This window comes from Nerophis ophidion, linkage group LG12 (assembly GCF_033978795.1).
Source record: "Nerophis ophidion isolate RoL-2023_Sa linkage group LG12, RoL_Noph_v1.0, whole genome shotgun sequence".
In the NCBI taxonomy this organism is placed as follows: Eukaryota; Metazoa; Chordata; class Actinopteri; order Syngnathiformes; family Syngnathidae; genus Nerophis; species Nerophis ophidion.
The window spans coordinates 28509777-28522018 of record NC_084622.1 but is presented as its reverse complement, the minus strand read 5'-3'; the positions used below and the strand labels follow the sequence as shown (position 1 = coordinate 28522018).

Here is a 12242-nt window from a genome sequence, read left to right as displayed (position 1 = left end):
AGACCAACGCAAAAAAATCCTCATTCATCCTGCTTAATAGTGGTAAAAAGTTTTTTGAAATCAAGCTTATTACCTGATAACTTCCCAAACGTGTGCATTAATGTCATCAGTGGAGGAATAGACTTACCAGGGTCAGACATGAACAATAAGAGGTCATCTGCATGCAGTGACAGCTTAGGCATCTGTCCCCCCCTCAAAATACCAGGCACTTTTCTGGACCTAATGGCCACTGCCAAGGGTTCAATGGCAATAGCAGAAAATAGGGGAGACAGTGGGCAGCCCTGGTGAGTTCCACGAGAGAGAAAAATATTCCGAACAGTCATTGGTTGTTCGGACTCTAGCAAGAGGGGATGTATACAGAAGCTTGACCCATGATATCAATTTGTGACCAAAGCCTAATTGTTCTAATGTAAAAAATAGATAATTCCATTCCACTCGATCAAACGCCTTCTCCGCATCTGTTGAGATAATAATTTCTGGGATGCAAGATGCCAAAGTGTCAGGATGTCACAATAAAATATTTAGAAGGCGCCTGACATTGTCAAAGGACTGTCTTTCCCTGATAAACCCAGTTTGGTCTGTAGAAATAATAGAGGACACAACAGTTTCCAGGTGAGCTGCAAAAATCTTAGCTAAAAGTTGTATTTCGGCACAAAGTAAAGAGATAGGGCGATAGTTACAGCATAGCAGAAGATCTTTATCCTTTTTTAGTAACTAAGATATGGTAGCCTGACACAGTGAGGGAGGAAGGATCCCTGTTTGGAGGGATTCGTTGTACATGTTCAATAAATGTGGGGACAGTTTGTCAACAAAGATCTTATAAAATAAAGCAGGAAATCCGGCAGGGCCTGGACATTCTTTTGTAGGCAGAATAGGAAATTACCTGCCCACAGATATAAGCGTTGCATGCCTCCGAAATTGTCGATGTGGAGACCTCTTCACTCACGTTGGTTGAGGTGAACAAGTCGATACTGTTATTAATAGACCCAATAAAATCTGACTCACAGAGCAAAAGGGGAATGAAGCACTAGGGAGAGCGGGACATTGACCTGCCTGGGAGAGGCAACAACCGTCGTATGATTAGAAATAACAATTGGACCATAGGAGCAAGAGCAGACAGAAGGTATTAGTCTATTGTCAGTGAGAAATAAGTCTTTCCAAGTGAAGGTACCGTGTACAGGGGAGAGAAAAGAAAACTGCTTGGCATTAGGATTAAGCGCCAGGTGACTGAAATGCCATACTACTCCATAGAAGTCTGGATGACTCGTGCTGATTTTGAAGGGTGGGGATTCCTAGTAGAAGAGCGGTGTAAGGACGGGTTAAGGCAGCAATTAAAATCAGTTTAAGTTCAGACGGAAACATTTTTTTGGGGAAAAATCATTCGTTATCCCAGTTAGGACCATACATACTAGCTAGAGTCAAATTGTTGCCACCGATGCTTCCCGTGACAATGACATATCTGCCGTTTTGATCCGATATAACTGTCGACATTGAAAATGGAACAGATTTATGTAAGAGAATAAAACAGCCACCCATCTTGTCGTACTTAAGAAGGTGGAATGGTAAAGCTGCTCAACCCAGCCCCTTTAAAGCCATGCTTGGTCAGAAAGCCGAAGATGGGTGTCTTGGAGAAAGACAATTTTAATCTTCATTTTTTTTTATTAAGGTGATTGAATACTTTGTTTCGTTTAACGGGGGAATCGACTCTCTCAACACTCCAACTGACAAACCTTAAGGCACCGCCGCCTGGTTGGTTGTGGCCATGTCAGAACTCATAGCAAAGAAGTAATTCATGAAATGTTTGCTGGTCTAGCAAGTAAACGCCGCCGCTACAGGCACTCCCCTCCCCCGATAATTAAGTTTGACATTGCTCGACAAGATGTGTATATGAATATTTAGTAGTGGCACACCAAAAGATAAATCTCTCGAACAAGCACTAGAAAACACACACCAACAAAAAAGAAGAAAAATCCTTCCCCACATCCCTTTTCCCCTGAGTTTAAACTGAGGCACAGCTGTCAGTAAATTATACCTGAACAGCCAGGGTGTCGGTAAAGCCCCCAGCATATTCACTACTTCCTACATGCCCAACTCTGCTCTTGCATATGAAAAGCACTGTAAACAATATGCTAAATTTTTTTTATAGATAACAAAAATAATGATAAACATAATAAAAAATAAGTCAATAAAATTAAAATTATACATGTACATATATAGACACTAGAGATGCGCGGTTTGCGGTCACAACCGGGCGGGTGGGTGACATGACGAAAAAATAGATTTTAAATAGATTCGGGCGGGTGGCGGTTGAACCAATTCAGAAATATATATTGTAATAATCCCAGGAATGTAGGGTCATAAAACTTCTTCGTTTGTCTTGTCTCTATTGCACAAGATGTAATACAACCACACAACAGCTCTCATGTCGCTAACGCTTTTCCCGGGACAACGCAAACTCTCACTTCCTGTCGATAATGTCACTTCCCTATCCCTCCCGGAAGTCCCGCCCCCCTGCCAAAGTTATTGGCTAACACCCCGTAGCCAGCCGCTACATTATACATAGTTAAATGTTATGTTGAAGAGGTTCATTTAGCCTACTGATGTGTATTTATAAATGGTTGATTTATACAGGCTAGTAGGTAAAGTGTTGTACCTGACAACTCTTGATGGTACAATCCATATAACACGTCACAGACAACGTCACGCTAACATCACGTGACACCTCTGATGAAGGCTGCAGAAGCAAGGTAGCCCGAACTTGTCAGGTACAACACTTTACCTTACTAGCCTATAGAAATTAACCATTTATAAATAGTTAAATGTTGTTACCCACATACGAAAAACGAGCAACACTCTTTGAAACAGTATGAGGGCATACTTTTATTTTGAAGTGTCTCGTTTGGTCTGTCGATCGATGTAAGGAAGCTATTTCCGGGTATGGCCAACGACTCGAGGTATTTGTCATTTGTTGGTATTTTACTTGGTAAAATGTTTGATCCACATGCTGTGCATGTTATTATTTTTACGTTTGTAACCTGCTTTATTTATTACAGTTTTCACGGAGAATTTGAAGGGAAAGGAAGCCTTCAAATAAATCAGATCAAGAAAGCCATCGTGTCTGTGCTATTTGCGGGGAGTTACACTTTCTAACCTCACTAATGCCTTGCATCGTCTACATTAGATATATAACAACGGGCGGGTGGTGGGCGGTTGTGGCTTCGATGAAATGTTGGTTCGGGTGGGTGGCGGGTGGATGACGACTTTTGTGATGCGGTTTCGGATCGTATAATTGCCTATCTGCGCATCTCTAATAGACACATAAGGGAAAGAGAATTAGAACCATATCTGAAATTAGCTGAAAGCAGGTAAACAAACAAAAAGGAAGTGACAATCACGCAGCACATTATATCAAGCTTCAACCATGCTAAATTTGGCTGATGGTTGTAGCAACCATTATATAGGAAAAGTAGAACAGGAAAATAAACAAAACAAAACTAGTAAAAATTAAAATGCCAACTTGTCAGAATATGTCCTCAGACTTCTTCTGTCCAGGTGAGATGCATGATTTATGATCTACAATAAACTTCCAGCAAGGAAACGACGAAACACCTTACCAGTCGATCATGTCGAAATTGTCCACAGGCTTGTGATCACGTCGGCGCTATAAATAGTTTTTCTGTGTTAGCGCTTACAATAACAATATCACTCATACTTGGTTAATATTCATATCAGGAGAGACAAGGGGAGAAAAGACCAACGCAAAAAATCCTCATTCACCCTGCTTAATAGTGGTAAAAAAGTTTTTGGATATTAAGTTTATAACTTAATAACTTTCTCAAACTTGTCCAGTAATGTCATCAGACGAAGAATAGACCTACCAGGGTCAGACATGAACAATAGGAGGTCGTTTGCATACAGTGACAGCTTATGCATCTGTCCTCCCCTCAAAATACCAGGTAAAACATAGAAAGTAGAACTGGAAAAAAAAAAAATCAAACAAAACAAATAAACATTAAAATACTATGTCCGTAGTCTTAACTTAGGTCCAAAAAATAAATTGCAATAAGCACACTCACTGCAATTGTAATCTTAAGTCAAAAATCAAAGTGTATGATGTCAAAAAAAGCGCAGAATTTTATAAAATAAATGATAAATGGGTTGTACTTGTATAGCGCTTTTCTACCTTCAAGGTACTCAAAGCGCTTTGACACTACTTCCACATTTACCCATTCACACACACATTCACACACTGATGGAGGGAGCTGCCATGCAAGGCGCCAACTAGCACCCATCAGGATCAAGGGTGAAGTGTCTTGCTCAGGACACAACGGACGTGACGAGGTTGGTTCTAGGTGGGATTTGAACCAGTGACCCTCGGGTTGCGCACGGCCACTCTTCCACTGCACCACGCCGTCCCCTATATATATAGCTAGATGAAACATCTGCTTACTGAATGTTCAGACTTTGGACAAATCTGTCAGCCTCCGAGGTCAACAGGAGTCACCTCCTCTCCCCGCCAGGCATGGTGATGTGTAGTCGAGCAGGGTAAAGCAAAACCGGGCTGTATCCTCAGAGGTAGAGTTTATTCATGGATGTTTTGAACTCGGTGCGTAGTTTGAGAACATTCGGGGTGTAGTGATCATAGAAGTGGATCTTGTGGCCGTTGTAATCTCTCTCCTCTTGCGAGCCTCACGGATAACCAGGTCATTAACTTGATGGCGATGGAAACAAAGTATGACAGGCCGAGGGCGCTCACCCGAGGCCGACTTGGGAGTGAGGCTACGGTGCGCCTTATCAATCTCAGGCGGCGTAACCAGCGATTCCCTGCCAAAAACATCGACCATTAAATTGGCAAAAAACACAGACGGTTGAGTACCCTCGACTGTTTCTACTTTGTCACTCCAGGTCGTTCACTTTTGCTTGAAGGAGCTCGCTTTGCTTACGTGCAGCGCAGCAGGCGTCCTCAAGCTGCTGAATACGTTTTTTCCACGCCGGTGGCTGTTGTTTCTAGACAGCCAATACGCTGGCTGTGGTCTGAAACAGTAGTATGAAGTGTGTCCAGAGTTAGAGTCAAAGAGTCAAACAAAGTTTTGAAAGTCCTCCTTAAGAGCAGCACGCAGCTCTGCTAGCAGCGAGCTAATCTCCATGTTTGTTTTCAACCGATTTTGTCTTCGCCTTTGACATGACAAGAGTCGTTCCAAAGTCTCACACAACGTGCAAACAAATATTACCTCGCTGTACTTCAAAGTACTTTATTGACAAGATTTAAAAATGAATATGGAACGTTTGCTACTCAGCGTGGTCCATACCGAAAATCTGAATATATATTTTTTAACATGGTTACGTCCTGTGGGCTGGATTGTGGATCCTGGTGGGCCATTGTTTGGGGACCCCTGATTGAAGTCTAAGTTGGGGGACGGTGTGGCGAAGTTGGTAGAGTGGCTGTGCCTGTAATCTGAGGGTTACTTGTTCAATCCCCACCTTCTACCATCCTAGTCATGTCCGTTGTGTCCTTGGGCAAAACACTTCACCCTTGCTCCTGATGGGTCCTGGTGAGCGCCTTACATGGCAGCTCCCACCATCAGTGTGTGAATGTGTGTGTGAATGGGCGAATGCGGGAATACTGTCAAAGCGCTTTGGGCTCCTTAAAATGGGATAGAAAACCGCTATACAAGTACAACCCATTTCAATCAATCAATGTTTATTTATATAGTCCCAAATCACAAATGTCTCATAGGACTGCACAAATCATTACGACTACGACATCCTCGGAAGAACCCACAAAAGGGCAAGGAAAACTCACACCCAGTGGGCAGGGAGAATTCACATCCAGTGGGACGCCAGTGACAATGCTGACTATGAGAAACCTTGGAGAGGACCTCAGATGTGGACCCCCCCCCCGCCCTTCTAGGGTACCAAAAGCAATGGATGTCGAGCGGGTCTAACATGATACTGTGAAAGTTCAATCCATAGTGGCTCCAACACAGCCGTGAGAGTTCAGTTCAAAGCGGATCCAAGACAGCAGCGAGAGTCCCGTCCACAGGAAACCATCCCAAGCGGAGGCGGATCAGCAGCGTAGAGATGTCCCCAACCGATACACAGGCGAGCGGTCCATCCTGGGTCCCAACGAGCGGTCCATCCTGAGTCTCGACTCTGGACAGCCAGTACTTCATCCATAGTCATCGGACCGGACCCGCTCCACAAGGGAGAGGGGGACATAGGGGAAAAAGAAAAGAAGCGGCAGATCAACTGGTCTAAAAAGGAGGTCTATTTAAAGGCTAGAGTATACAGATGAGTTTTAAGGTGAGACTTAAATGCTTCTACTGAGGTAGCATCTCGAACTGTTACCGGGAGGGCATTCCAGAGTACTGGAGCCCGAACGGAAAACGCTCTATAGCCCGCAGACTTTTTTTGGGCTCTAGGAATCACTAATAAGCCGGAGTCTTTTGAACGCAGATTTCTTGCCGGGACATATGGTACAATACAATCGGCAAGATAGGCTGGAGCTAGACCGTGTAGTATTTTATACGTTAGTAAAACCTTAAAGTCACATCTTAAGTGCACAGGAAGCCAGTGCAGGTGAGCCAGTACAGGCGTAATGTGATCAAACTTTCTTGTTCTTGTCAAAAGTTTAGCAGCCGCATTTTGTACCAACTGTAATCTTTTAATGCTAGACATGGGGAGACCCGAAAATAATATGTTACAGTAATCTAGACGAGAGGTAACAAACGCATGGATAATGATCTCGGCGTCTTTAGTGGACAAAATGGAGCGAATTTTAGCGATATTACGGAGAAGAAAGAAGGCCGTTTTAGTAACGCTTTTAATGTGTGACTCAAAGGAGAGAGTTGGGTCGAAGATAATACCCAGATTTTTTACCGAGTCACCTTGTTTTATTATTTGGTTGTCAAATGTTAAAGTTGTATTATTAAATAGAGGTCGGTGTCTAGCAGGACCGATAATCAGCATTTCCGTTTTTTTGGCGTTAAGTTGCAAAAAATTAGCGGACATCCATTGTTTAATTTCATTAAGACACGCTTCCAACTGACAACAGTCCAGCATGTTGGTCAGCTTTAGGGGCATGTAGAGTTGGGTGTCATCAGCATAACAGTGAAAGCTAATACCGTATTTGCGTATGACGTCACCCAGCGGCAGCATGTAGATGCTGAAGAGTACAGGGCCAAGGACCGAACCCTGGGGAACTCCACACGTTACCTTAACATAGTCCGAGGTCATACTGTTATGGGAGACGCACTGCACCCTGTCAGTAAGATAAGAGTTAAACCAAGACAGGGCTGAGTCTGACATACCAATTCGTGTTTTGATACGCTCTAATAAAATATTATGATCGACGGTATTGAAAGCAGCGCTAAGATCGAGGAGCAGCAACATAGATGACGCATCAGAATCCATCGTTAGCAATAGATCATTAGTCAATTTTGCGAGGGCTGTCTCAGTAGAGTGATTTGCCCTGAAACCGGATTGAAAGGTTTCACATAGATTGTTAAACGCTAAGTGTTCATTTAGCTGCTCTGCAACAATTTTTTCGAGGATTTTCGAAATAAAGGGAAGGTGAGACACCGGTCGGTAGTTTACCATGAGGTCAGGATCGAGGTTGGGTCTTTTAAGGAGAGGATGAATAACCGCTTTTTAGAATGCTAGGGGAACAGTGCCCAAGGAAAGTGCTAAGTTTATAATATTTAGCACTGATGGACCTAATAATACAAAAAGCTCCTTGATAAGTTTCCCAGGAAGTGGTTCAAGTAAACATGTTGTTTGTTTTATTCCATTTACACGTTGTAACAATTCTTCTAATATTATTTCATCAAAACGAGAGAAACTATTTTGGATATTTGCAGTATCCGCCGTATATACAGTCGTATCTGTGTTACTATAACCCAGTTGTAACTGGGACGCATTGTCTTTAATCTCCTTTCTAATAAGTTCAATTTTCTTATTAAAGAACTTCATAAAGTCATCTGCCGAATGGGTGGAGCTACTGGAAGGAGTCCCTTGTTGGGTTAGCGATGCTACTGTACTAAACAAAAATTTTGGATCGTTTTTATTAATGCGGATGAGATTTGAGTAATAATTAGTTTTAGCTAAGGTAAGCATGCGTTTATAAGGTATTAAACTATCACTCCATGCTTGATGGTGCACCTCAAGTTTAGTCGTGCGCCATTTGCGTTCCAGCTTTCTACATAATAATTTCTGAGCTCTAGTTTCTTCCGTAAACCATGGCGTACGCCTTTTTGGAGCCTTTTTTAACTTCAGTGGTGCTATACTATCAAAGGTTTCGCGCAGGGCGTTGTTAAAGTTGTTAGTGAGGTTATCAATAGAGCCCACATACTTTGGGAATGGTGCCATTACCGAGGGCAGTAGGCCAGCAAGAGACGTTGTTGTGGCAGCATTAATGTTGCGGCTGCTATAGCAGTTATTATTATTATTAGCTTGCCGAACATGAGTCTGAACTTCGAATTTTATAAGGTAATGATCGGACATTAGTTTAGTATACGGGAGTATCATAACTTTGGAAACGGTGATACCTCTGACAAGCACTAGGTCTATCGTATTACCGCTGCGATGCGTCGGTTTATTTATTATTTGTGTAAGACCACAGCTATCAATTATAGTCTGGAGCGCCACGCACGGTGGGTCCAATGGGGTATTCATATGGATATTAAAGTCCCCCATTATAATTATATTATCGGCGTACGTCACTAGATCAGCAACAAACTCTGAGAATTCACTAATAAAGTCCGAATAGGGCCCTGGGGGGCGGTAGATAACAGCCAGGCACAGAGGCAGCGGTGTGGCAGACTTCATAGAAAGCACCTCAAACGATTTATATTTATTATTTAAGTTAGGACTAAAGTTAAAGTTTTCGTTGTATATTAGTGCGACCCCTCCTCCCCTTTTAAGGGGACGGGCAATATGCGCATTCGTATAGTTAGGAGGGGATGCCTCATTTATCGCAAAAAAGTCATCTGGTTTAAGCCAGGTTTCGCTAAGACCGATGACGTTAAGGTTGTTGTCTCAAATGACTTCATTAACTAATAACGTTTTGGGAGACAAAGATCTGATGTTTAGAAAGCCCATATTATAGGTAGTGGGCTGTTTTAAGGAGTTGTTGATAAAATTATCCGTAGTAGCAATATTAATAATGTTGCGTTTATTATGCGCAGTGTACTTAAAATAATTTAAGAAAATTATTATGTGTACAGGGATCATCCAGCCTGGCGCTGGCTGGTTCTAACTTTACTGACTCCATACCCATGCTAGCAGGCTCTGTAATTGTTAAATGTGGCTCAATGCGAAATCTATGTTCCGAGACAAGAGGATAGCGCCTTCCTGGTTAGGGAGAAGGCCGTCTCTCCTCAGCAAGCCAGGTTTGCCCCAGAAAGAGGGTCAATTATCAATAAACGTAAATCCCTGTTGTCTACAGAAGCTATCCAGGCACTTGTTAAGAGAGACTAATCTGCTATATCTCTCATCATTGCCTCTCCCAGGCAGGGGGCCAGAGACAATTACTCGATGCCTGGACATCTTTCTAGTGAGATTACAAGCCCTGGCTATGTTTCTCTTTGTAATCTCTGATTGTCTCATCCTAACGTCATTGGAGCCAACGTATATTACTATATTCGCATAACTAGTGGTGCGGTTAGCCTGTCGTAAGTGTTTACTAGGCCTGTTGCGAGTTAGCTCCCTAAGATTAGCTTCAATGTCAGGTGCTCTGCCCCCGGGAATACACTTAATGGTGGCTGGTTTGCTAAGCTTTATGTTTCGGGTGATGGAGTCCCCCATGACTAAAGTGTGGTGCCCGGTAGACTGGGGTGTAGGACTAGCTAAAGGGCTAAATCTGTTATGCGTCTCAACCGGTACACCGTAGCTTGTAGGCCGCTTAGGGCTGCTACAAGCTGGGCTAGTTAACTCACTACAGCTAACGCAACACCTAAAGTTACGAAATTACACTGCTCTAACTTGCGGACACGGCTCTCTAGCAAAGCCAACCTATCCATGAGTAAAGTGCACGAAGCGCAGGAAGCCATACTCACAGAAACTTTCCGTCACCGAGTGGAGTGCCAGCTGTCTTCGGGAAGTGGTGGTCACGGTGGCGGGGGAGTAGCTTCCTTCAGACCGGCGTTGCCTTTCTCCGCTAGCCTCGTTAGCTTAGCAGCTAGCTGGCTGAGGGCGGAGTGGTGAGACAGAGATCGGGCGATTTGCAAGTTCAATTGAACTATTAACTATGTTCGAGAAATTATAAATAAAGCTGCAAAACAGTTAAAAGCACACAGATAGAACGATACTTAGCTTTTTTTGCAACAAGAGCAGTCAGCGAGCAGTCATTCACGTTGACCCGGAACGTTTACCATTTACCATTTAAGCCATTACACTCCCAGAAAACACAAACCCATCGGCTGAATAATGCGTTCTTATTCCTGTAGCGCAAGTCTTGGTCAACAACATAGCTACCTTTTATTGGAGCATTAGACTCCTACTGTTGGGATTTTTTAATTTTCTTACTTGTTTGTGATTCATAATGCCATGTGCAGGCCAATTTGCTCTTATCTCACATCTGAGGCCGCTGATTGGTCAGCTGCTGAGTGCTGTCAATCATTGCCACATTGCCAAGAAGACAGCCCCAGAAAGCCAATCAATGAGCTCGTGGACGGTCTCAAGCAGGAATATTCAACTCGATTTTTTGGGGGCCACATTTCCAGAAAGCTCTGGACCGGGGGGTCGGATTTCTCCATTCCCTATTTCCGTATTTTTCGGATTATAAGTCGCTCCGGAGCATACGTCGCACTGGTTGAAAATGCATAATAAAGAAGGAAAAAAACATATATACGTCGCACTGTAGTATAAGTCGCATTTTTGGGGGAAATGTATTTGTTAAAACCAACACCAAGAATAGACATTTGAAAGGCAATTCAAAATAAATAAAGAATAGTGAACAGGCTGAATAAGTGTAAGTTATATGACGCATAAATAACCAACTGAGAAGGGGCCTGGTATGTTAACGTAACATATTATGGTAACAGTCATTAAAATAACTATAACATATAGAACATGCTATACGTTTACCAAACAATCTGTCACTCCTAATTGATAAATCCGATGAAATCTTCTTCCTCGATGTCACTTCTAAACAACTCTGCCAACTCCAAATGTATGCGCCGCTTCCTCTTGGCGTTTTCTGCTGCATATTTCACTACGTCCATCTTGTAATCTGCAGTAAATGATTTCCTTTTCGGTGCCATTTTGTTCAGCCCTTCTCAGTTTTTATAAGTTACCGCCAAGGTTGAAATGATCCATTTTAATAGCTACGGCAGTAGGATATAGCATATAGCCGTTAGCATCCCATGACCCATAATGCACTTCTGCCATGACCCGCCCCCGCCGAATTCTTATCGGTTAATGTGTGTATGACGATTGCTGACGTGTGCGTGACGATTGCTGACATTTTCTTCGTCTCTTCCGCGAATGAGATGAATAATATTATTTGATATTTTACGGTAATGTGTTAATAATTTCACACTTAAGTTGCTGCGGAGTTTATGTCGCACCCCCGGCCAAACTATGAAAAAAACTGCGATTTATAATCCGAAAAATACGTTAGTCTTATTTTGTGTATTCAAGACACAGTACACATTGGATTTTGGTCTAACTATTTCGTCAGCGTATAGGGAGCGCTTTGCTGTTTTAAGGAAATTCTGCAAAAATGTGAGTCCCTAACAAGTTATTAAACTGAACTTGGGGGCAAACAGATATAGCCCACATGATGAAAAAGAGAGGACCTAAAATGTAACCTTTAGGAACACTACCAGTACAGCTAAAAACGTTGAACAACTGACTACTGACAGCATCTGTATTAAAAAACACCTTAGTTACAGAAATCACATAAGAAAAAATGTGTAACTGTTAAGAGAGGACCTAGAGGGGTGCCTTGAGGAGCACCTCAGTTATGTAAATCACAAGTTTGGACTAGCAAAGTTTAAATGTCAATGCAAATACTGTATATGCTAATGTGTTTACAGTGGTCCAAGTTCCTTTATTCCCCCCCCCCCCCCAAACTATAGGGTCCATTCTTGGGCCTGGAGCGCCCCCTAGAGGGTCACCAAAAAATGTTTTTTCTCTTCTATGGTCATAGACTGCATTGATACTCAGTTGTAATACACCTTTCTACCACTTGTGGCAGTAATGACAATATCAAACAAATACAAGAAGCCTAGAGCTAAAGT

General features: G+C 42.7%; 1 protein-coding gene across 3 annotated transcripts in view; it reads left to right on the top strand.

The window, feature by feature from the left end:
- Positions 1-12242, top strand: part of LOC133563247 (uncharacterized) — a 74425-nt gene that overhangs the window by 27806 nt on the left and 34377 nt on the right. The gene's annotated exons all lie outside the window — the stretch shown is intronic.